General features: G+C 36.3%; 1 protein-coding gene and 1 long non-coding RNA gene across 2 annotated transcripts in view; one reads left to right on the forward strand and one right to left on the reverse strand.

Moving 5' to 3' along the window:
- Nucleotides 1-23,909, reverse strand: part of LOC129740476 (probable serine/threonine-protein kinase DDB_G0282963) — a 491,691-nt gene that overhangs the window by 202,994 nt on the left and 264,788 nt on the right. The gene's annotated exons all lie outside the window — the stretch shown is intronic.
- Nucleotides 14,117-15,522, forward strand: LOC129740479 (uncharacterized). The gene is made up of 3 exons (XR_008736257.1): nt 14,117-15,070; nt 15,131-15,321; nt 15,385-15,522. It is a non-coding gene; the product is annotated as an uncharacterized LOC129740479 (long non-coding RNA).

Below are 23,909 nucleotides of genomic sequence, written 5' to 3' on the forward strand. Positions count from 1 at the left end.
CGCTGAATTTTCACCATGCGGATTGCGTGAATCAGTTCGGTTATTTGTTTACTGACCGAGTGACTTTAATAATGGAATTTGTAATTTTAATCACCTTTGCAAAAAGAATGTTTCACTAAAAATTCTAGTCACAAAATTTCCTGGCATTTGATAGTTATTACCGAAAAACCGCAATATTTACCGAGCAAGCTATAAAATAGTAACAATTTTCCCCTTTTTTTATTTGGTTATTTCTAGGGTGGTCGGATTTACCGGTTTTTTTCAAATCCGGTATTTCGGTATTTGTAATTTATAAAATCGATAAAACCGGTAAAACCGGTATTTTCCAAAGTACATGGAATTCATGAAAAGATTTCATCTATTTGCAGTGGTAATGGCATAAAATGCTCAAAATTTATAACGCAATAGATTTTGCAACTCTTTTTTATGACTAATTTTTTTGAAACGGCTTCTACGGTTTAGCAACATTTTCAGTTGAAAAAGATGGTATTGTGCTTTAAAGCTATCCCTTTGTCATAAATCTCATGATAATCATAATATTTATCATCGTCATTTTATTATTAAAATTTTGCATTAAGATTGCAGAAATTATAGAAGTTTCATATCATTCAAACGAATTTTTGTGGAAAATTCTGTAATACAGTTTTTATATTGAAGAACTGATTTTATAGATTCAGTAAAAGATTTTATAATTTTTCATGAAAATGATGAAAAAAATGATTTCTAGAGTTTCTTTTGATTAGGTCGTATGAGCCACCTGATGTGTTTTGATAAAATCGCTGTTGAAGTTTAGAAACACATTTTTAATTCTGGTATTTTAAAAATCACTGAAATTGGTCTGAAATTTCACCATACGATTCTGAAATGAATAAAGAAGTGCTACTGTATTCGACATGGCCATTGGTTCAGTTATTTTCACTGAAGATGTTTTTATGACCTTTTGAATCTCCTACTTGGCGCTAACGTCGTTTTGCAACCGCATAAATTTTATCAGAAAACTTGATCGTATTTACCTGAAAATTAGTTATTGTCTTCGAAATGCTTGTAGTACTGAAATTTATCACAAGAGGAATCAGTAGTGGTATGTCGAGGTGTCCGTTTAGTGATTTCTGGAATAGGTGCTGTAGGGGACAGTTCATAAAGAACGTTTAAGAAGCCTGGGACATTGTTGGCCACTTGCTGTGACTCCGACAACTGTTCAAAGATTGCAGACATTTTCCAATGCTATCATAGCTAATTGGCTGATTCTGTTAGGAAAAAAAAGAAGATGATATTTTGCCCAATTCAAAGTTCCTTTTACTAAACTTACCTAGCAACGTTTTGATGTATCTGTTTAATTGGCATAGCTAAAACCACTAGAACAAACAATTTCTTTCAACTATTAACCTTTTAACATTTCTACCGAAGTATTTTCAAAGAAAATGCATTTGGTCGCAAGAACCAAAATACCGAACTGTTTGTTTTAAGACCTTTGTTTTGCACGATAGTTCCGTGCAGTGCAAAACGTCGCAAAAACCAAAATGCACTCAAAAACAAAAAACTCATCATACGTCCTAAATTTAAATCAATTTGGTAAAGATATTCATTGATCAATTGAAACCAAATTCTTACAAAACAAAGAACTCATCTTTATCGATAGTTTGCAGTAGATAACTCGGTTTTGTTTATATTGGTTCATACGACGTAATCAAAACAAACTCTAGATTTGATGTACAAAAAAGGTTTGTCGTTTAAAAAATGACTGAATTTTTTACTAAACAATAGTCAAAAGACCGTCACAAAACTTTTGGTTCACTCACAAAATTACACATTATTGTTGTCTAAAATACAGATGTTTACCTCGCAACCTAGGTCGTGAACGCATTAAGTTTCCCTTTCCAAAATTAAAACGAACAATTGAAATAAAAATCAGCAATAAAATAGTTGTTTGGATCTGATCCATGCGCTCTTTGTTGCTATAATATTGTTGAAAATTTATAAAAACTTAGTTATGCTTTGTTTGGAAAAGTAAAATGCTCCAACAGTGTTTAAAATAAAACAACAGAGTTCCATAAATGACCTTGAAAGTATTGATAGAGAAATTTCATAAAAACATTCTAACATGTGTTTAAATGCTTACTCCGTTGAAATATTTCATGTCTTGAAACAAAGTAAGAAGTTTCTAATTAGTTTTTAACATTTTTGGGTTTCAATTTTAAATTTCTGAAAGCCCGACACCGCTTAGATTTTGATAAACTTGGCATGTTTATAGATAAAACATTTTTGCATCTTTAAACGAAATTCTAGTTTTTCAATGAAAAATAAAGTGATTATTGTGAAGCAATCCTCAATTTCTTGTAGCTGTTTTTTTTTCTTTCATTGTACACTTGTACAGTTTTTAAATGATGTGGAGCGTTAGTTCGATAACTGAACTGAAATGTGTAAAGTTTCATGATAAAATATCATCTGAGAGAGAGATGGCAGCTTGTCAATGCTCTTTTGGACGCCACTTTAGCTTTATTTCAAAAAGCTACATCGACAAGTTTTAGCAATAATCAAATCTATATATATAAAAATGAATGTTTGTCTGTCTGTCTGTTCCCTATAGACTCGGAAACTACTGAACCGATCATCGTGAAACTTGGCATCTGAGGGTTTTTGGGGCCGGAGATGGTTTCTGTGGTAGTTACAAACCGCTCCGACTTAAGGGAGAGGGGGCTCCCATACAAAATTTGTAGTTTTTCGAAACAAATTAAAGTCATGACATCCATTTTCTCGAGAGAATTTTTTCCTTTGGGCGGTTTGTTTTTCGTTTCCATGGTCGAGGCGTCGCGAGCCAACGTCGCTACTATAGCCATGGCATAGCATACTGATCAGTTGGAATATTTTTGCGCGTATTTCTCATCCAAGCATATTTTCAATGCAAGGGGTGGTGATATGAAGCCTTGATGTTTTTTTTTACTTGATTCCTAGCTCATTTGTACAGCACATGGTTATGAATGACGCCTAGATGTGACTCAGATTGACATTTTGCCGATCGAATAAAACATATAAATTTTTTTTTGCCAAAATCTGAAATTGAAAAGGCATGGCATTCATTTTTAGAGATTTTCTTTTCTTTGAGGGGTTTGTTTTTCGTCTCTATGGCCAAGCAAACGTCGTCGCAAGTGAATAGTAACCAAAGCGAACTGTTCATTGATCGCTGGAAAAATTTAACATTTAGGCGCCTGTTTCTCAACCAAGTACCTATATTTCTTATGCACGTGGGGGCGATATGCAACCTAGATGTGTTTTTTCTTGCTTAATTGTACAAAGCACGTGGAAATAAATGACCCCTAGAAGAATTTTTATTCAAGGAACACTAGAGCATGTTCAAACGTTCAACTTTTCTCTGTTACAAAAAAAATAAAAATTTTGTTTTCTTCTAAAAATTATTACATCGGCCCAAATACACAACTGAAACGAATTTAGAAATGAAAATGGAAACTTTTTATTTTAAAAAATTCTGTAAAAAAACGTCGTACTTTTTGCTTACATAACAATTCAAGTACGTACTAACATGAAAAGTGTTTTTGTGTTAGATTTCTGCATAAAAAAGACTTTGATCCGCTTCTTTTTTGAAAAGTGATACTTTAGAACTGATATTCAACTGGAAGAAAAAAAATTATGAGAAATTTTTTGTACACCATTGAAGTGTTAAAAAAATATTACATCCTGTCAACTTACACGGTGGGACAAGGGCAAACGTCGAACTTTTAAGACATTCATCTTCAAAATGATTCAATATGTTGGAAAAGCCAGAAGGGGTATTCTGAATGTTGAAACAGAAGCGGATATTAATTTTTTTTAAATGTCTTTGTAATGAAGGTCATTTGCTTTGAACAGCATTCGTTAAAAGTGGAGTAACCAACATAAATTTATACTGCAGGAATACTGCAGATATATAAATGAAACTTGATTAAACGACAAACAGAAGTACGTATTAAATCAATTTTAAAGCATCTGAAAATAAACTTTGCATTTACACTTGCCCCAATATACGGGACAGATGTTAATATAGAAATTTGTTTTTGCCAACATTTTTGAATATGTGACTTTCAAAGATAAATTAAAAAACGCTTAAAATTTATTCAGTGATGCAAATGATATTTTTATAATATTTATATTTTTTGCTTTAATAAATTAAAAAAAAGGAATTTGCATTGTATAAAATCGATAGTTTTCATACCATTACAAGTGCTGTTTGAGAAAACTTCAAGCTGAAATGCCTCATGTCCACGAGTTTGGCATATGGCGAAACATTTTTTCACATAATTTTGGCGCAAAAAGATAGATATTCAAAATGCTTCAAAGGGCGAGGATGGTGAAAAAAGCTGTTTGAAAATGGTTATTAAAAATCCACTGCATCGTTTTATTTTTTAAATTTCTATAGCTTATTTTTTCAACTCCAAAAAATACACCATCTAAAGCTAATCAGGAGCTGGCAGTGCTAATAATACAGAATATTAGGAATATTCTCAAAAAATTGTCCCGATTCACGCTATTGATCGGCTTTCAAAATTCTATCTCCATAAAGTACAATGCGAATCTGTTTCTGTCAATTAGTAATTTATGTAAACTCGAGCCGAGTAAATCAGCCTACCTTCTTAAAGCAGTGGGGGACAAAATTGGAAAAGATTCCATGGGGAGCTCCCATGGAAGTTTAAGATTAAAAGCTTTTCAAAGAAGGGATCATAGTTTATAAGAAAGTTTTTTTGCGTACGGATATTTGGCATAACACAAAAAAAGATGCTACAAATTTTTTTATGGAAGTTCGTAACTTCCCACTTTAGGAAAAAAAAAGGTGGAGAATCCATAAATTCTGACATTATTTAAGTTCCTATGAAGCTTTGAAAACAGAGAACAAATTTCAGATCTTGAAAAACGAATTAAGAGATCAAGTTTCAGTTAATAATATATACCATCTTTGATTTGCAATTCGAAACTCCAGCTGCAGCTCTCATTTCAAAGTTGTTGGATCTGAGCTATGATGGTTTGACTTAAAAAAATGCTTACAAAAATCTAAATTTGAATGAATTTTTACAAATTACATTTATTTTTGGAATGTGTTGCAAAGCACACCGGGTCAGCTAGTCTCTTATAAACCTTGAGTAAGGTTTATTGAGCTTAGATTTTGAAGCTGATTGAACATAATATGAGTATTTGTACACATACATTTTTGGTAAAAAAATAACATTTCGCTGTGTCAATTCTATTACAGTACAAAAGAATGATGAAAAAATTACCGGAAATACCGGTTTTTTACCCTCCCTAAAGCCGGTATTTCGGTATTGAAAAAATGGACGGTTTTACCGGTTTTTTTTTTAATTTCTAGTGCCCAAATACCGTCCCATGTCAAATTTTGCTTCATTCCATTTGCTCGAAAATATGTCGAGATATCCAAAATTATAAGGAACCCCTTCTCTCCTCTTCTTTTTCTCCACTGAAAGGAGGAAGGGGTTTCAAATAATCATAGATACATTTTTTATATTCAAATAACCTCCCATGTCAAATTTGGATCCGTTCGCTTGATCAGTTCCCAAGTTATGTGAAAAAACTGTAAGGTAGCATCTTCCCCCTTCTTATCTTCTCACTGAAAAAATAAAAATAAAACATTTCTCGCACCCACACTTCTCTTCATCAAATTGAGTACCATTTGCTGGATCGGTTCCTAAGTTATGTAACATTCATAATTTTTTTTTTCGGTGATGGCGGTATCAGAACCCGCATCGCGAGCTTTACTTCATACTAAAAAGTTGTAGAATACACGAAAATATGAAACTTAGTTGACAAAATCAAAACTAAAGGGTGATACGGTCAATATTTGATCAATCAAATTGAATTTCTTTTTCAAGTTTAATTAGTATAAAATTCAGGGAAAATATTCAGTTAGGCTTCCGCTTTTCCAAATCCGAATTGCCTTACGCTTAACCCCTGCCATCAGATTTTGCACAGCCACCTTGTCCACCTTCTTCGCCGCAGAAAGCCTTGAACTGCTGCTCGTCCTTAGCAGTTTTTTTGGTCTTCTTTAGGTTCTGCTTGACAATAGCCCGGTATTTCTCAATTGGGCGGAGCTCTGGCGTGTTGGGAGGGTTCTTGTCCTTGGGAACCACCTGCACGTTGTTGGCGGCGTACCACTCCATGGCCTTTTTACCGTAATGGCAAGATGCCAAATCTGGCCAAAACAGTACGGAACAACCGTATTTCTTCAGGAAAGGCAGCAGACGTTTATTCAAACACTCTTTCACGTAAATTTCTTGGTTGACAGTCCCGGAAGCTATGAAAATGCTGCTTTTCAAGCCACAGGTATAGATGGCTTGCCAAACCAGATATTTTTTCGCAAACTTTGACAGTTTCATGTGCTTGAAAATATCTGCTACCTTTCCCCTTCCTTTGGCCGTATAAAATTCCTGTCCCGGAAGCTGCTTGTAGTCGGCTTTCACGTAGGTTTCGTCGTCCATTATCACGGTATCAAACTTCGTCAGCATCGTCGTGTATAGCCTCCGGAATCGCGCTTTGGCCGTCGTATTTTGTTTATCATCGCGATTTGGAGTCACTACCTTCTTGTAAGTCGATAGTCCGGCTCGTTTTTTGGCTCGATGCACGGTTGTAGACGATACACCCAGCTTATTTGCGGCATCACGAAGAGAGAGGTTAGGGTTTCGCTTGAAACTACCAGCAACTCTCTTTGTCGTCTCAGCGGCTTCCGGTTTTCGATTTTCCCCCGATCCAGACTTCCTGGCTGTCGACAAACCTTCCCCAAACACTTTAATTACATTTGTAACGGTTGATTTGGCTACTTTTAGCGATTTTGCCAGCTTTGTGTGCGAGTAGCCCGGGTTTTCACGAAGCGCGAGCAAAATTTTGATACGCTGCTCTTCTTCCTTGGACGGTGTTTTGACAACTGAAGAGTGAATTCTAAAACCGAAATAGGAGCAACATTCTACACACACACACCTTCAAAATGAGGGGTGTTCAGGTTTTTTAAATGCAAAATTGAAAGAAATACGTCAAGTCGACATTGACCAAATTTTGATCGTATCACCCTTTATATCTCTTTTCGGAGCAGTGAGGCTCGTGAAGTTGTGAAAAAAATCTTAAAATCGCAATATGTTTGCTAGGGAACATAGTAGAATGAAGAAATCTTGTGCAAAACGTGTGATTTAAATGCCCCTACAAATGCTTGGAATTTGTTATCCATGTAAATACTCATCTAACTATAGTTAAGTTTAAAAACTACTTTTAAGAAACTTTTAATTGATTTTCAAAACAAAACCTTTCTAACTCTGCTCTGAAAAAATAGAGTTTTTATGTTTTCAACCAAATTTCATATTTTCGTGTATTCTACAAATTTGTAGTATAAAGTAAAGCTCTATTAATTGAAACAAAAAAGTAAGAATTTTCAATTCTTCCATAGTGAACTTTGACTTATTTTTGATGCTTTCAATTTATGAGACATGATTAAAGAAGCAAATGTTCTCAAGACACTTTAGAGATAAAATGAAAGGCATAGGCACTTCCACTTCCACTTTTTACCTTTTGGACCACTGTGCAATGGGATATGAGAAGGAAAATAAATAATTATTAAACATTGATGTCTTACCTTCATTTTTGTCCAGAAGCTTAACATTTTTTTTATTTATTAAGCAGGCTTGTAAATAATAATTACACTTACGAAATAAAAGCTACCGAGTGAAAAATAATTCAGAAGTAAGTCGGTGTTTACCTGAAAAGAGAAAAAAAAAAGTTTTAGAATCAATTTTACGTTTCATTTTGAAAACGAATGTTATGCTGGGAATGTATGTTATCATAATTTTTTCGATAAAACATATCTATAGATACATATAAAAAAGAGTTTCTGTATATCTTTATGTTCCCTATAGACTCGAAATCTACTGAGCTGATTTACGAGAAACTTAGCAGGTGGTGAGTTCTGAGGCCGGGGAAGGTTCCTATTATAGTTTGAAACCCCTCCCTCTCACTGGAACGAGGGAGGGGGTCTCTCAAATGAAAGTAACAGGTCTTCAGAACCCGAGAACTGATCATGAACATAGAACCAAATTTGGCATTGGAGAGTATTTCGGTACAAGGAATGTTTTATGTTAGTTTGGGACCACTCTTTTTTTCCAGTGGAGAGAATGAAAGGAGGGAGGTGGGCTTTCTTACAATTTTTTACATAACTCGAGAACCAATCAAGCAAATGGAACCAAATTTGGCGTTTAAGGGTATTTGGATACGAGAAATGTTTCTATGGATATTTGAGACCACTCCTTTTATCCAACGGAAGGAAAGGAGAGAGGGAGGGGAGCCTCATACATTTTTACTGCATAACTCAAGAATTATAACAGCACATGGAACCGAATTTGGCATTGAATGGTATTTAGGTACGAGAAATACTTCTATGCATATTCGGTATTTCTCACCCTTGCAAAAGTGGATGAAAAGGGGTAGAGGGGGGTCTTCCTGACAAAAAGTTTGATTATAGTTGAGCATCAAAACAGACCAAAAAAAATCAGGATCAGGTGCTTAAAGCGCCTTACAGTGAATCCGAGAACTTTTTCTACAAATCTTCATGACTTCGCATAGAAAATCAATAATTTCAAAACGAATGACACATTTCTGCCCACCGTAAATCAACTAGGGTTCATTGTCTTGAATGTAGATTGCAAATGAAACTAAAAACAAACGATTTTTTTTATTTTGTTTGAGTTATAGGATTGTGAATTTTACCAGCCATTTTAACTGCGGTGCGGTGTGGTGTGGTTAACACAAATTTTATTGTTTCTTCTATATGTGTCTATTTTTGTACGCAGCGGGAAAAAGTATTAATCATACAAACGGAAAAAAATGCGGGTAACGGTTTCTGGAAGGGTTAATCCAATAAAGCATTAATTTGGGAAATTGCATATTTTATGCTCTTAATCAAATCAACCCAACAGTAACGGAAATCATTCGGCACGCGTCGGCACATCTGAGCCGAACACACACACGTCACGCACGATAAGAACACACGAGCACAATTCGGAACGTGCTCTCTTGGGGCGGGTCAAAGCATTTCTACTCAGATTTCGTAGCACTCACCCAAGGCACGCGTATGGTGTGTTCCTCTCTGCCGATTAGATGATGCAAAATCGCCAGAGAGATCGTTACGATCCCTCTGTCGATTTGAGTTACCTCTCTGCCGATTCATGTTTACTGGGATGCCGTTTTAAATTCACTTACTCAAGGGAATTGGGTAGTTATTTCTCTTTGGGAAGGGTTGAGTAAAATTTCAAGAGTCATGAATTTTTGTTTGTTGGGTACACGGTAATTTTAAATTATTTAGAGACTGATTTGTTTCAATTCAGGAGTCGCACTATGTATGAAGACGAAAACAACTGAGTGGGAATCCTTCAAAATTTTGAGTTGTTTTCATCTAGCGAGTTCCAAATAATGGGACTTAGCAAAGACGCACACTTTTTCGAGCAAAATAGATGAAATCAACTCAGAGAGATCCAAAACACAAAAATATTGTTTGAATGCGACGCTTGGAGTGTAGTTGACGAAAAAATAATAGTAAGTACAGTGTATTTAAAATTCAGATAATAATGATGTGATTTCAAATGAAAAATTAAACTTATTTATCTTTTCTTATAGCAATCGTTACGGAAGCAACGACAACGGGTAAGATTTTAAAATTCACGAGTTTTGTTAATTTTCAGCCAGACTCAATCTAGCTTTTCCTCTCAAGGTCTGTTTCTGCCGGATGCCGCAGAGGAATCTTGTTCCCATCCGCAGCAATTCTACTTCGAGCCAGAACGACTATTTCGATGGTGGCAATGATGGAGACGATGACAGCGGCAGGTTCCCTTCCCTCCGAGGGCAAACAGTCGAGGTGGAGGAACATTTGCCGCGAAAATAGTATGGACCGAGTCGCCTATGACGGCAAGTGGCAGCGACAAAAGTTGGCGTGGTCGAGGAGAAAGCGGCGATTGGGTCAACCTAATCACCTGAAGAACAGCCAGGATAGGTACTACCGGAAGGTTAGGCAGGATACACGTACAGCAACAGTCGTGATAATTGTACCAATAATTGTTGTCACACATCAAATTGGGTGCAAAATAAACGACGGGAAATAAATTAATTTTCAGACATTTTTTTCAATTTATTTCTTAAAAAAATTATAATCCCTTCCGAAACCGTGTCAATATTTTAGAAATTCTGAGTTATTTTGGCTCAGACGGTTCAGACGCTCCTTAAAAACGCCTGATTAAAAATAACTCAAAATTCGGGAAAACCCCTACAATTCATTTCTGAGTTGTGCAGTTCTCAAAATTTGAGTTTTCCCAGTTTTGGCGCATTTTGAATAGTTTTCCTTCAAATCTGAGTCAAGGAGAATTAGAGTGTAGATCCGTGTTTCAATCACTGAAAATCGAAAATACCCAAACTTGAGAACTGCCACCCGCCAAACCTAAGTTCAAGATTGACAACTTAAGTTTGTAAAAAAAATCACAGCTTGCCAATACGCCAAACTTGTCCTTCAAGCGGAGAATTGTTTTTTGGGGGGTTTTTGTTGTAAGCGCATCTGATTCTGTTACCTCCATCGTGGCAGATTTAGGTTTGGGGGGTAAGTTCAAAGCGAAGAACTGTTTTTTTTTGGGTATAACTTTTATTCCCGCTTCACTCGCAGAAAGTCTCGCATATACGATGATGTAGCTACCGCTCTCCACAACTCTCCGGTGGTCGAGCGGTTAGCTTCCTGAGATGGTAATCGTAGTGCCATTGCAGGTATGGGTATGATTCCTGTACCTGGCGGTAATTTTTTTGTGTTGATTTCCATTTTATTGCGGTATCAGATTTTGGGGGATGAGTTCTCCTTTAAGAGCTCAACTTTGAGCTATGCCACCAATATCCAAACCTGTAGGGAGGGAGTTTCATTCGGGTTGGCGGGGAAAGTTCTCAAGTTTGGGTATTTTCGAGGTTCAGTGATATCGTAGTTAGCTAAATTGAAAACAATTTTTCAACGTTATTATCCTATTCAATCGGATTTTTTTAAATAAAATTTTTGAGAAAAAAAGCATTCCCCCGGCAAAAGTTTTTTTTCCTATGCGTATATAACCAGCTTCTTCAATCCGAATAACCGCCAGATCTATTTTTTCCTTTGAAGTATGTTTAGCAAAAGGATGGGTTTGGAATAAACAGTTAATCAACTTTACGATTGTTCGATTGCTGAGTAAAACACAGCAGCAGAAGCAGTTCATCGGAGTTGAAAAAAAGTGGAGGTACGTATCAGGCCTGTTACGGGCAGCTTCACAAGTAGCACCATAAACAGTTCGTAAATTACTGCTGAAAGGCCCTGCCAAACATTACACCTCGGCTACTAGATCGTGTCGATATTTTTACACAAACTTTTTTTTATATATTTTTATTTATTATTTCGAAAGAAGGTTTGAGGCTTTTCGCCCTGGAAAACAAATCTAAATTTAGCCAGAACTGTTTTACAAAGCTCCAACAAGCCCATAAAACTTTAAACTGGGACCCATCATCAGCATTAAACACCAGCCACTAACCGCGCTGCGGTTTGGTGTCGAAATCGGAATCCCTCAAAGGGCCAAATAAAAGATCTGGTCCCATGGAAAACTTAAGCTTCTGCATTACTCGGGCTGGTTTGGATTGCCGAAATCCCTCGGTCAAAATATAAAAAAAAAACCGAATCCTCCATGTTTGGGATTTATTGTCGACCGCAAATTTTCGGCTGCCCCGCACCGGCAGATTTGGCTTTTATCGTCAAATATGAAGTGTTGCGGGGGCTGCTGGAAGCTTAATTGAATGCTTCTGGTGCTACATTCGTTTTCTTTGCCGTTACATTTTCCCCCTGTCTGCTCCTTTTGGGTGTAGTATTGTTTGGCGATGTTCTCGTACTCACCTCGGTATTTTTGTCGACAGTTTATTTTATTCACTGCGTGAATCATGAAATTGGGCCTCTCATCTTTCGGGGCTGTTTCATTTTTTTTTTATATTACAGCAGAGCCCACCGTTTGGGGGAAAAGTCAAATCCCAATAATAAAGAGCAGCCGGTGGATTTTATTTTAATACTTGCCGAAGTTTTTTTTTCGGATATCGCCCTTCAGGAAAGTGAGGTTGGATTTTCGAGGACGTTCGAGGGATGGGACGAAATTATGCGTACATAATGAAATTAAGGGTACAATATATCTTGCGGATTTCCCTCGGACTTTTCCTTCTCACTGGATTGTACTCACTGAATTTTGATTTTTATGTTCATCGAGATAAGTAGCTTTAAGTTGTTGCACTCGACTATAATGCGATTTGGACATGCTGTACTTTGCGAATTTTAGACGCATTATGCTACTTAACGGTTTGTGTTCGCTTATCGGTAGGTAATTAAAAAAATACAGTTAACAAACATTGTATATACAATTGAAATTAAACAAAATATATTAGAGTAAAAGCAGTAGATATTTAACACCATTTTTGTGATTTTCCGAAACTATAACCAATGAAAAACAACGAAAGGGTTTTTGGGTAAAGTTCTAATAGTGAAGTTTAAGCTTGATCTACAACTTTGAATCAATAAGTTCTTTTCTCGAAAAGATTTTTAAAAAACTTTTTAGCCCCTTGGGTAGTAATTATTCTAGTCATAATGTTTGAACACGATGATTCTTATATTGAACAGGCAGTGTGCCAGTTATTGAACACATTAAAATTGGAAATAATGTATGTATTTATGGGGAAATTCGATGATAAGTATCCTTTGAAAGGGAAAATATCAACTAGCACCAGAAAAAAAAAATTATTTGCATCTCTAACCATCTGTTAAATATTGGTGAGATTGAGCGTTCAATAATTGAATCATCGGCATTTTAAGCAATCTATGTTATAGAACACTTTAATTTGATAAATTATTAGAAAAATAGGGGATGAAAGTTGCCACTTTTTCGGGAATCCAACGAGGTAAGTTTCGCCCAATTGAATTTTATCAATTTTTTGAAAGTTTTAAGTGATTTTAAGATGAAACCGCGTTTATTAGATAAAGTTCAACCGCGTATATCCGGAATGACTGTTAACTCGATTTGTTTACATTTGGCATTTTCGCCCTTTTGAAATATCACGCTAGAACTGTGATGGTACACTGAAAAAATTGTGTTAACAGTTTATCACCGCTGATTTATGAATTTAATTCAATGATTATTGGCATTTCGGTGAATTATACATTCTAAAAGGAAGAATATCAAATGAAAGTAATGAAAATTATAGACGGATAATTAGATTAGATAACCTTCAAAGGTGTTGAAAATGGGCCAAGAGCGTTTTTTGAGAAAACTCCTTGCAGTACAAGATCATTTGTCCCGCATCGTATCATTGTCTAGAAGAAGCAAAGTCGATAGGCTGACTTTGCATTGATCTAAATATATACAATGATACTTAGATGGATCGAAGCACGTGTTTTTCGTACCTCGAATGGTGTTTCGTGTCCGATCAGGGAATTCGGAATTCAGAAAAAAAAAATTGTGTGGCTGTTTCAAAGACGTTGTCATGATCATTTTACCATTTCTGCGTAATAGTATTTTCAACCACGCAAAATATAACATCAATTTTGTAAAAGTACACATGAAACATTTTTGCAATTACTATGTACCTGATAATTTTCTAAAACACTCAATGTTTGTTGTCGAAAATTCTATGGTCATGATAATTTCATCATAAATTCTATTACAACTACACACAAAACTTTCGAGGCTCCACTTAGCAAAAATGAGCTGTTACTTTCCGTTAGCAAAAAAATTTTTTTACTGTTCAGTTAGCACTTTTCCAAATTGTCATGACTTTTGACCCAATTTACTACTAATTTTAGCATTTCTAGTAGCACGGACTCAAACTTTTAGCCTGTGCCCAAACCGCGTTCTTTATGTGCTCAAATTTTAGAAAGGTGACACAAGCGGGAGCCTGTCACATTATTCTTGTTTTTATTTTGCACCGCGCGCGGGTGAAAAACTTTTGTTCCAAAAGGAGGAGATAAAAGTGAAGGGCAAAACCGAGCCCGGAAGCAGCAGTAGGGGAACATGCCCTATTATGCGCCACCTAAGCGAATCGCTGATTTTCTAAGTATTCCACGTACAAATTGTGTTAAAAATGGGTGTAATCGTTGAAGAAAAGTGTTTTCTACAAATTCCTATGATTTTTCATTACTCAAATTGCAATAATTTCTTTAAAAACATGATTTTTAAAAACCATATTCAAAGCCACAGAACAAAACTGTGTTGCGAATACGCGCCGCTGTGTATTCAATACGCGCCTAGCAGCCGAACACACCCGAGAGCAGCCGAAGACCGAAAACACACCAATACTTTCAGACACTTTGACTGAAAAGAAAATCAAAATGGACTAATAGAAATTTAACAAAAAATGAAAAATAGATTTTTTGGGCTGAATTAACGCTCAAAATATGGTTTTAGACTTTTTGTTAATTTTCAATGAAAATTGGCCTTTTTGAAAAATTAATGCTATTTTCAGCCTACTACGATTGGCGCGTTATAAAGAGCGCATGGGCCGTAATAGAACATACACATAAAAAGCATACCTTAGCGAGTTCAGTATGATTTTTTAGCATAAAATCATAGTTTAGATTCTCCTCTATCGATCTGTCAGAAAATATTGTCTTATTTGTTTTTCTCTACTTGATGACACCTTATTGAAAGTGTTTTAAAATTTAGATCGAAATGAAGAAAAACCTAAATTGTGAAATTATCACGACACAGGGGCATTTTAAGGAAAAATTCATACTTGCCATGACCAATCACAGCATTTAAAACAAATTGGTAATATTTTGCAGGCTTAAAATGTTTCAGATTCTTCAAAACAAGAGTGGCGCGTATTAGCCACATGGGGCGTTATATGAACTTTTCCCCTACTGGTTTCGCCGGCTGTGGCAGCAAGCACGATGGTGGCTGAAAATGAAGGACTAGCTGCTGAGTGTGAATGGGTTTTAACTTCTATGATAAATGAATGCGGAGGCCATGGTCATGCTGGGGAGAGCTCTATTGCAGGCTAGTAGGTAAGTTTTCTATGTTTTCACCTCATCAAATAAGGCAAATAAAACAGTCCTTTTTCTCAGGTGGAACAAACAATCCCAGTAAAAAAAAAGTTCTAACCGAAGAGTCGGTCGGTCGATGAACACCGTGAAACGTGCATGATCCGGTGAACAATTCCAACTCTAGCCAGTCCGGCGCTACCGTGATGTATTTCAATTTTTGGATAATTAGGAACTAAAAATATTTAATTCTCAGCTATCAATCTTCGCTACCGGTACGTTACGTCGATTATTGTTCTCTGGATCAGGTTAGTAAACAATAAACGTGTCCATTTCAGATTGGAACACCAAGCACGAACGACAGCGGAAAAAGATGCAATTCCAAAAAATAATCGTTCCGATTCCTTTGAATGATCCAAACAGGATCGAATTTGCCCGCAACCAAATTAGATATTGCCGGCAAACGGTTTTAACAATTGTAATCATCACCAAAAGTTCTTTGAGTAGACGCAAAAGGATCCATTCAAGATTTTTGCGTTTTCCCTCGAGTCGTGTTATTCAAGGACGTTATGCAAGACTTGAACCTTTGCCAGTTCTAGCAATTATTGGACTTTCCGGAAACCTTGAAGGTGAGTGGCCATTTGTTTTAAATTGAATAAGGCTATGTGTAATGGCCTAGCTCTTTGACCCATCTATTGGTCCAAAAAAAGTCTAGTAGGCGGGGTTCAATGCCAAATCACTACTTTCGTAAAATGCTTTTTGTCACGTTTGTAATTTGTAATTTATTAACTTTAACGCAGCCTGTCGGTTACATTTAACTATTAGTTCAGGTGGTTCAGGTTGATGAAATCATGTTTTGGGATTTCTCATAAAGTACATAGTTAATTCGAATCCGATGATTTTTGCCTTTAAATCCCCTAAGCAAACATGCAATAAATGTTTTGAAAAATGCATTTTTTCATATTAATTTTGATTCTTCTGAATTTTTCAGATGTGCAACCGAACCCAAAAGACCTTCAATAACAAGCATTTGGTAAGGATTTTTGTTTGTTATCAAAATACAATTTGAAGGAAAATAAATTAGAACTGGAAATTTAGACTTTTTTGTTTTCGTTAATAAATAAATAATCAAAACTTCTGCATATTTAATGTTTTTTAGAGAAATGAATTAACGAACAAAAAAAATCTCTTTAAATTTGGTATTTACTGAAATTTCAGCAAACAAAGAATTTTTTAACTTAAAAATTAGTAAACATTTAGTCAGGGCACTTTTGGTATTTTGCTAAAAATTTAGTAAAAAAAAAATTGCTAAATTGATTGCTAATTTTCTAGCTGGTCAAATTTGAGCAAAATTTTGCTAAATTCCGGCCTCGAAAATTTTGTGTGTAGCGTCCGCATACACTGAAAATCAAAAATACCCAAACTTGAGAACTGCCACCCGCCAAACCTAAGTTCAAGATTGACAACTTAAGTTTGTGAAAAAATCACAGCTTGCCAATACGCCAAACTTGTCCTTCAAGCGGAGAACTGTTTTTTTGGGGGGTTTTTGTTGTAAGCGCATCTTATTCTGTTACCTCCATCGTGGCAGATTTAGGTTTGGGGGGTAAGTTCAAAGCGAAGAACTGTTTTTTTGGGGGATAACTTTTATTCCCGCTTCATTCGCAGAAAGTTTCGCATATACGATGATGTAGCTGCCTCTCGCAACAACTCTTCGGTGGTCGAGCGGTTAGCATCCTGAGATGGTAATCGCAGAGCCATTGCAGGTATGGGTGTGATTCCCGTACCTGCATTAATTTTTTTTTTATTTTGATTTCCATTTTATTGCGGTATCAGATTTTGGGGGATGAGTTCTCTTTTAAAAGCTTAACTTTGGGTTGTGCCACCAATAGCCAAACCTGTAGGGAGGGAGTTTCATTCGGGTTGGCGGGGAAAGTTCTCAAGTTTGGGTATTTTTGAGGTTCAGTGTAGTAGTTTAGACATTGTGGCACCAATTCATATCAACAAAATACTACGCACATGGTACTTTTGAGAACAAAACATACACGCTCTTTTTTTTAAACTCAAAATTAAGTAGTTTAGGTTTAAAACAGCACTTCGGTGGCTTCCCTCAACTTTGAGTTTGACTGGGCAATAGCAAAACTACACACAAAACTTTCGGGGCTCCACTTAGCAAAATTTCGCTGTTACTTCCCGTTAGCGAAAATATTTTTTTACTGTTGAGTTAGCAAAAAGCTAAATTTACTTGATTTTAGTAATAAAAAAGGTCATTTTACTTGATTTTAGTAAAACGAAGGTTTTTCAGCCGCTTTGTTCACAGACACCAGCCGCCGCGCCAGTAGGGAGAAAAATAAAAAGCTGCCGCGATTAAGTGCGGTTCCGGAATATTCCGGATGTTCGTTGCTGATGGTTCTTGTGGTGGCAAACTCCACGATGAAATGGTAGCTGAATCGACACCGGATGCTTACAGGGTAAGATCCGATCTTAAAGTGTTCAGATTCTATAATATCTCAATTTCTTATTTGTGTGTTTGTTTTTTTTCTACCAGGATAAAACTGCAACATGAAGCGCGCCACAGGCCGGTAATGAAGAAGGACTACAACTGGAAATTCAACAAGCTGCATCCGGCAAACACCCCGGTGCTTTCTTTGACGAAGGTGGCATGGCATTTCGTTCGCCAGTAGGTGAGTTCCCAGAATAGGAAAAGTGTGAAAAAAAATATAAAAAATGTGAAAAATAAATTATAAGTGAATGAAATTTGTGTATTTTGTTCAATATTCAAACATTCCCCTGATTCTCCATGAGAAAAAATAAAGAAACATGAAATTACGAATCCGGGCAATCTTTTTCTCCGGTTTTTGCTAGAAATTTGAGTAAAAACGGCGGCGGCTAACTTTTGTACTCGTTTGCAAAAATTTTAGTAAAAAAATATTGCTAAATTGATTGCTAAGTTTCTAGCTGGTCAAATTTGAGCAAAATTTTGCTAAATTCCGGCCTCGAAAATTTTGTGTGTAAGTTCTGATAGGCATACTCAATACTAAGTTCGGCAGCCGAACTTTTTTTTTCGAGGGTAGCTGATTATCAGGGAATTAAAGGATGATTAAAATTTGTTGTACCCGGATGTTGCTGTTCCGGTACATTGCATTGCAATTACAGAGCGGTGGAAAGTTTTGACAATCCCGGTCAAAGAAAACTTCCGGATGTTACTTCCCACGGGAAGTAAACAACATCCGGAAGTTTCCGGACATTCCAAGCCGCTGACCATATGATGACAATGACGGACAGAATTTTACGCTGACACGGTGAACATGCATTTCATTATGAAGTTCCTTCATAGTCTTCCGGTAATTGTTCCGGAACGACAAAATTTTGCGATGTGTTCGTTGGTTGCTGTTCCGGTTCGGACTAAACTCGCTAAGTGTTTTCAGTCCAACAAAGAGAGTTCAATTTTTAGTTCATAAGGTCGAACTCAGCTTTGATTCCTCGCCGAAGGAAAAAAGGGATCAATTTTGAGTTCGCAGTTCGAACTCCGTTTTGATCCATCGCAATGAGGAAAAAGGGTAAGGTACACCGGGGCAAGTGCAAACTCGGGGCAAGTGCAAACGTTCGTCTTTTCTCTGTTACAAAAAAAGTAAAAAATATTTCTTCTTCTAGAAATTGTTATTTAGCCCCAAACAAACAATCTGACATAGATAAACTAAACTTTCTTTAAATTTTTCACTTAAAACACGGCACTGTTTGATCACACACGAATTCAAGTTCGTACTAGACATGAACAGTGTGTTTTTGTTTTGCATATTTTGGCTACAAAAAAAAGGCATTCAAATCCGAATTTTCGTTAAAAGGTGAGTGTTTGAGACTGATATTCAAGTGAAAGCAGAAAATTTTTGATAAATTTTCATTACACCCCGAATTTGTGAAAATAATATTCGCTCTTGTCAACCCACACTGTGGGGCAAGTGCAAACGACACTACCGGGGTAAGTGCAAACGCACCTTTAAGCCATGCAACATCAGCCATTTCAGAAAATTCATCACCAAAATGGTTCAGCATTATATTAAAATGGTCAGAAGGGGTATCCAAAGTGTTGTATCTGAAGCGGATGTTCGAAATTCCTTAATGCATTAGTAAATGAAGGTCTTTTGCTTAAAACAACAGTCACCAAAAATGGAGTTCCAAAAAGTTATCAATATTGCGAGAAAACAGCAAACATATTAATCAAAGTTGATAAAACGTACCGGAACATGTATTCAATTCATTTTAAGACCGATACACTGACTCGTCTGTGAATTAGTTTGGAAAAAGTATTGCGTTTGCACTTGCCCCCATAAACGGGGCAAGTGCAAATTTTGAAATTTTTTCACAAAAGCACCGTTACTTTTTACCAACATTTTTTAATTTTTCACTACCAATGGGAATTTGTTGAGAACTATTTTAGTGATACAACGAACGATAATTGATAATTTTTGAACATATACATATTTTTCTAGGACATGTGAAAATTGAACTATGGTGAAAACCGTTTGCACTTGCCCCGGTGTACCTTACCTCATTTTAAGTTCATAGAATCGAACTATGTTTTGAACCTCGGTCATACATAATTTTGAGTTAAAAAAAGGGCGTGTATTTGACTCAAGAACATCAGTGCGTAAGATAATTTTACTATGGTAAACATTCTTGTTGTTTATACTAATTAATGATCATTAATTATCAAAGCCGTGAGCAAACAAACAAATTTTGAGCTGTTTCCAAGTTTCATAACTTTCAAAATCTTTCCAGAACATCGGGAGAGCACACTAACATTGACCGACGTGTGTTGTAAGTGTGAATTTTAATGTTTTTAATTATGTTTTAATGCATGCATGCATGCAAATAAACAAAAAAAAACATACATTGTTATTTTACTTTTTATTATCAAGCTCCTTGCTCATACTAATCTTTATCATAACACATACTAGTTTCGTCATGAAACATATCAATTTTTCTATGCACGAAGTAAAACAATGCATCATTTCATTGACAATTTTACTTAAACGCAGTCGATGGTAAAATAGCTATGCGTAAGGTTTTTAAAACAACAAACCATGTTTGACTCAAAAATATGGTTGCCTGTTATTCATTTAAGCCACGTAGCCAGCGTAGTTTTACTATGCTTTTTTGTAAATGATTTTAAAAAAACATCAACAAAGCGGACGAACGTCTGTTTCAGGAAATATGTACCATATAATATTACATTTGGAAGATATTCGATATCGTTGGTTAATCGTTTTTACCTTTGTTTTTATTGCTTCTACACTGAAATAAATAACCTTATGTATTTTCTTTTGAAACTTTGAAATTTAATTAACTGTTTTACTCATTTTATTTTTGTTGAAACTCACTCGCTACGACCGGTGATGTTTACTCCGCGGCGATTAATTAATACCGTATTCCAGGCAATCCATAGGCAACCTAGGTTCGCTCTTATTGCTGTCATCGTGCTCATTTATTGCTCTAGAGTAAGGTTGCCAGAATTTTTTCAGCACATATCCGGGCCGGACAATCCGGGCAATTTTCAATAAAAAAAAACCTGGCAAAATCCGGGCATTTTATTTCTAAATCGATACCAAAAATCCGGGCAATATTCGGGCAAATTTTGTCAAAACCTAGAAATTACTCAACAAAAATCAAGATTAAAAAATTGAAAAAATAAAGTTTTTATCAAAATTCAAAAAACAAATTTGGAATCGTATTTTGGTCTTCGAAAAATCCTTTCATGATTATTTTTGCAAAATCTGCTCAAAACTTTTTGTTTTGGTAGCAAAATAAAAAAAAAAATTACAACACAATTTAATTTTTTTTGTTTTATTTACCAAATAAAGTGAAAAAATCCGGGCAAAATCCGGGCATTTTTTAATGAAATCCAGGTAACCGGGCCGGGTTCTAAAATTTTGTATCAAATATCCGAGCAAACCCGGATAAAACCGGGCAATTTGGTAACCTTACTCTAAAGGCAACCTAGGTTCGCTCGAAAAACGGACGGAGTCGTCCTGAGAAGAAAGTCAGTTTTGCGAGAAGTTCACCAATACTCTCAACGTTGTTGTCAAAACATTAAACAGCTGTTTTTGGCTGAACAAATGAAATAATGAACGGAAAAATGATTATTGCCCCGATTTTGAACCTCTCAGCCAAGCAAAATTGTACTATCTGCTGTCCAGTGCAATCCGGACACGAAAGAAAGGCAATCCGGATGTGAAGAACCGAGTGAAGAAATCCAGGAGGGAGAACAAAATGACAGCTGCTTGAAAACATTGCGCTCGTTCTCACGCACACCTACGTATGGAATAACTCGAAACCCGAAAGTCGTTTTTTTTATTCGGACGGTTCCAGAGCCAAATCCGGAATAAAAAAAAAAAAAAAATTCGTCATAAGACTGACGAACCGCGTGGCAAATATAAACAATAACAGAGAAGCTTAAGTGAGAGAGAACGTCAATTCGCTATTGGGCTTGGGCCTGCTAAAAAGAATAAAGCTTGCTCTTCACTCTTACACAGATTTTTATAAAAATGTCAGCTTATCGGAGAGAAGTTGGAGTGAAGGCTATTGCTTTCTCATTTTAATGCATGAGAAATCGTATACCAGGCTTGCGAGCGCGCCAATCGGCAATTGTTCTAAGAATCGACGAAGAGTGAATTTGTAGTGTTCACTGGAATAGATGTCAGGAAAACAGTTAAAAAATCATAAAAGAAGTGTTGCCACTATAACGAATGGATAATCCGACAAATCAATCAGTGAGATTTTTACGTGTGTTCCACACATTAATTCCAAAAGCTCCGGCATGCGATCGTTTGTCATCATAGATCACCACGGTGAAAACACAGGTCCGACTGGTTAAAGTCATGAAAAGGCAAAGACAAAACACCCACGATGGTGTGTATAATAAGAGCAAGTTCACTTGTGTTGGGAAAAAGTGGTAGAAATATTGACGCTTGTAGCACAGTTTGAAAACTTTACAATGCAAAAACATTTCCAAGATCTGCGACCTTCAAATTTTCTTGCAACACGTGTTCCCGTTTCGCATGCTGTGATGCAAAAATAGCTCGATTTTTATCACATAGGTACAGCTGAAATAGAAACAGTGTTGAAAAAAAAGTTCAACGCCCAAAGATCTGGGAAACATTTTAGCATGGTCAAATTTTTAAAATGTGCTACAAGTGTCAAAGTTCTTACCACTTTTTCCATACACGAGTGAACTTGCTCTGATAGCATCAACAAACGATGATTGTTTTAGGCTGGCTTATGTTACGCTATTGATCCATCTCAGATTTGACAATTTTTCCCAGATTTAGGCTTTTTTCTCAGATCGAAGCATTTTTTCCTCAGATTTGAGCGTTTTTTTAGATTAAGACTTTCATCTCTAATGCCCTCAGGGCAAAAAAAGCTTAAATCTGAGAAAAAAAAGCTTTAAAACAAGATTCACTAACAAATAATAAATAGATGTTGGTCACACGTTTTATAGAGTAAACGCTTTGTTAAATCTACAATATTTATGGTTGATCTTAAAAAGGTAAACATTTAAATATAATGAAATCGTTCATACTCATAGTAAATTCAATCATGTAATCATGGTTGAATCTGTTATACATAATGCTGAACGCAAAAAATCAATCATACGGATATAGTTTAATCTATTTTATTTATAGCTGAGTGCAGAAAATCACTGTACTATTCTTATTGATATTACTCAAAACATTTGTGAGATATATATTTAGTTGTAAGTTTAATATTTATAGTTGGTCGAGAATCAATCAGAAATTATATTGAATTTAAAGTGGATTCCCGTTGGAAATACTATACCTACTTTAACCGTGTTGTTACGCCATACACTTTATACTCATTGATTTTACGCAATATTTTCAAACTGGTAAATAAAGCTTGTTATGCACTAGAATTCGATATTGTGCCTATTGAAAGACCAAGGAACAACGCAACCCATCGGTGTATTTCTGGATCACTTTTCTATTCATTCTAACTATGACCAAATTCGGTGAGCCTATCTCTCCGCTGTCAATAAAAATCAACAGGAACAAGCCAGAACAAGCCGTTCTAAGAGCAGTATGGGTAACGGAGACTATCCCATGAAGGAAATCCCCACGGAGTTGACCTGCTCCTGCTGTGGTCTTCCGATTTTATCGATTAGAACAGAAGCTGCAGCGAGCCACCCAGAATCGTGCAGCAAATTTCCAGGAGCTGACAGGCAGCTGTCCAGGGTCTGGTTCATCATCGCGTAAAACCACACATTGATCCAGCAACTTCCATCGCCAAACCAGACCAGATCGGAGGGGAGAAAAAAGAAGTTCGCGGTTGTCTTTTCCTTCCACGGAATTGCTGCTGATCTGCCACAAAAGAGAAGCTCCGGAGAAAACGGATTATCTTCCCGTACCCCGACTGCGACTAACTGGTCAATGCTTCGAGTCGATGACGGATTAACATGATAGTGACATGGGTTTGATGAATGAAAGAAGAAGAAAGGCGAAAAAAGCGCCAACCTTGAAAGAATCGATTCCGCGCACCTTGCCAAAGAAGGGAGAAAGGGGGTGGACAAATTGGGGGGTTAAGGGGGGGGGCGGTAAGTTACGTAACAAGCTGTCTGTCTCGTCCGTTTCGTTCCATTCGGGTTTCCAGTTTTCCGCTTTCTATTGCTTATGATTGACGGTTGAATGGATTTTGCTGGACGCGGAACGAAGGTGTTGATACATGAAACGACTGACTGACTGACTACTCAACGAGCAACTAAATAGCTGACGTATTGGCTAATTAGACATTTCGAGCATTATTAGCGGAAAGAGCGCCTTGTTGCCTCGTTCGTTGGTGCCTTGCCTAATTG

The sequence above is a fragment of the Uranotaenia lowii genome, chromosome 1 (genome assembly GCF_029784155.1).
Source record: "Uranotaenia lowii strain MFRU-FL chromosome 1, ASM2978415v1, whole genome shotgun sequence".
Lineage (NCBI taxonomy): Eukaryota > Metazoa > Arthropoda > Insecta > Diptera > Culicidae > Uranotaenia > Uranotaenia lowii.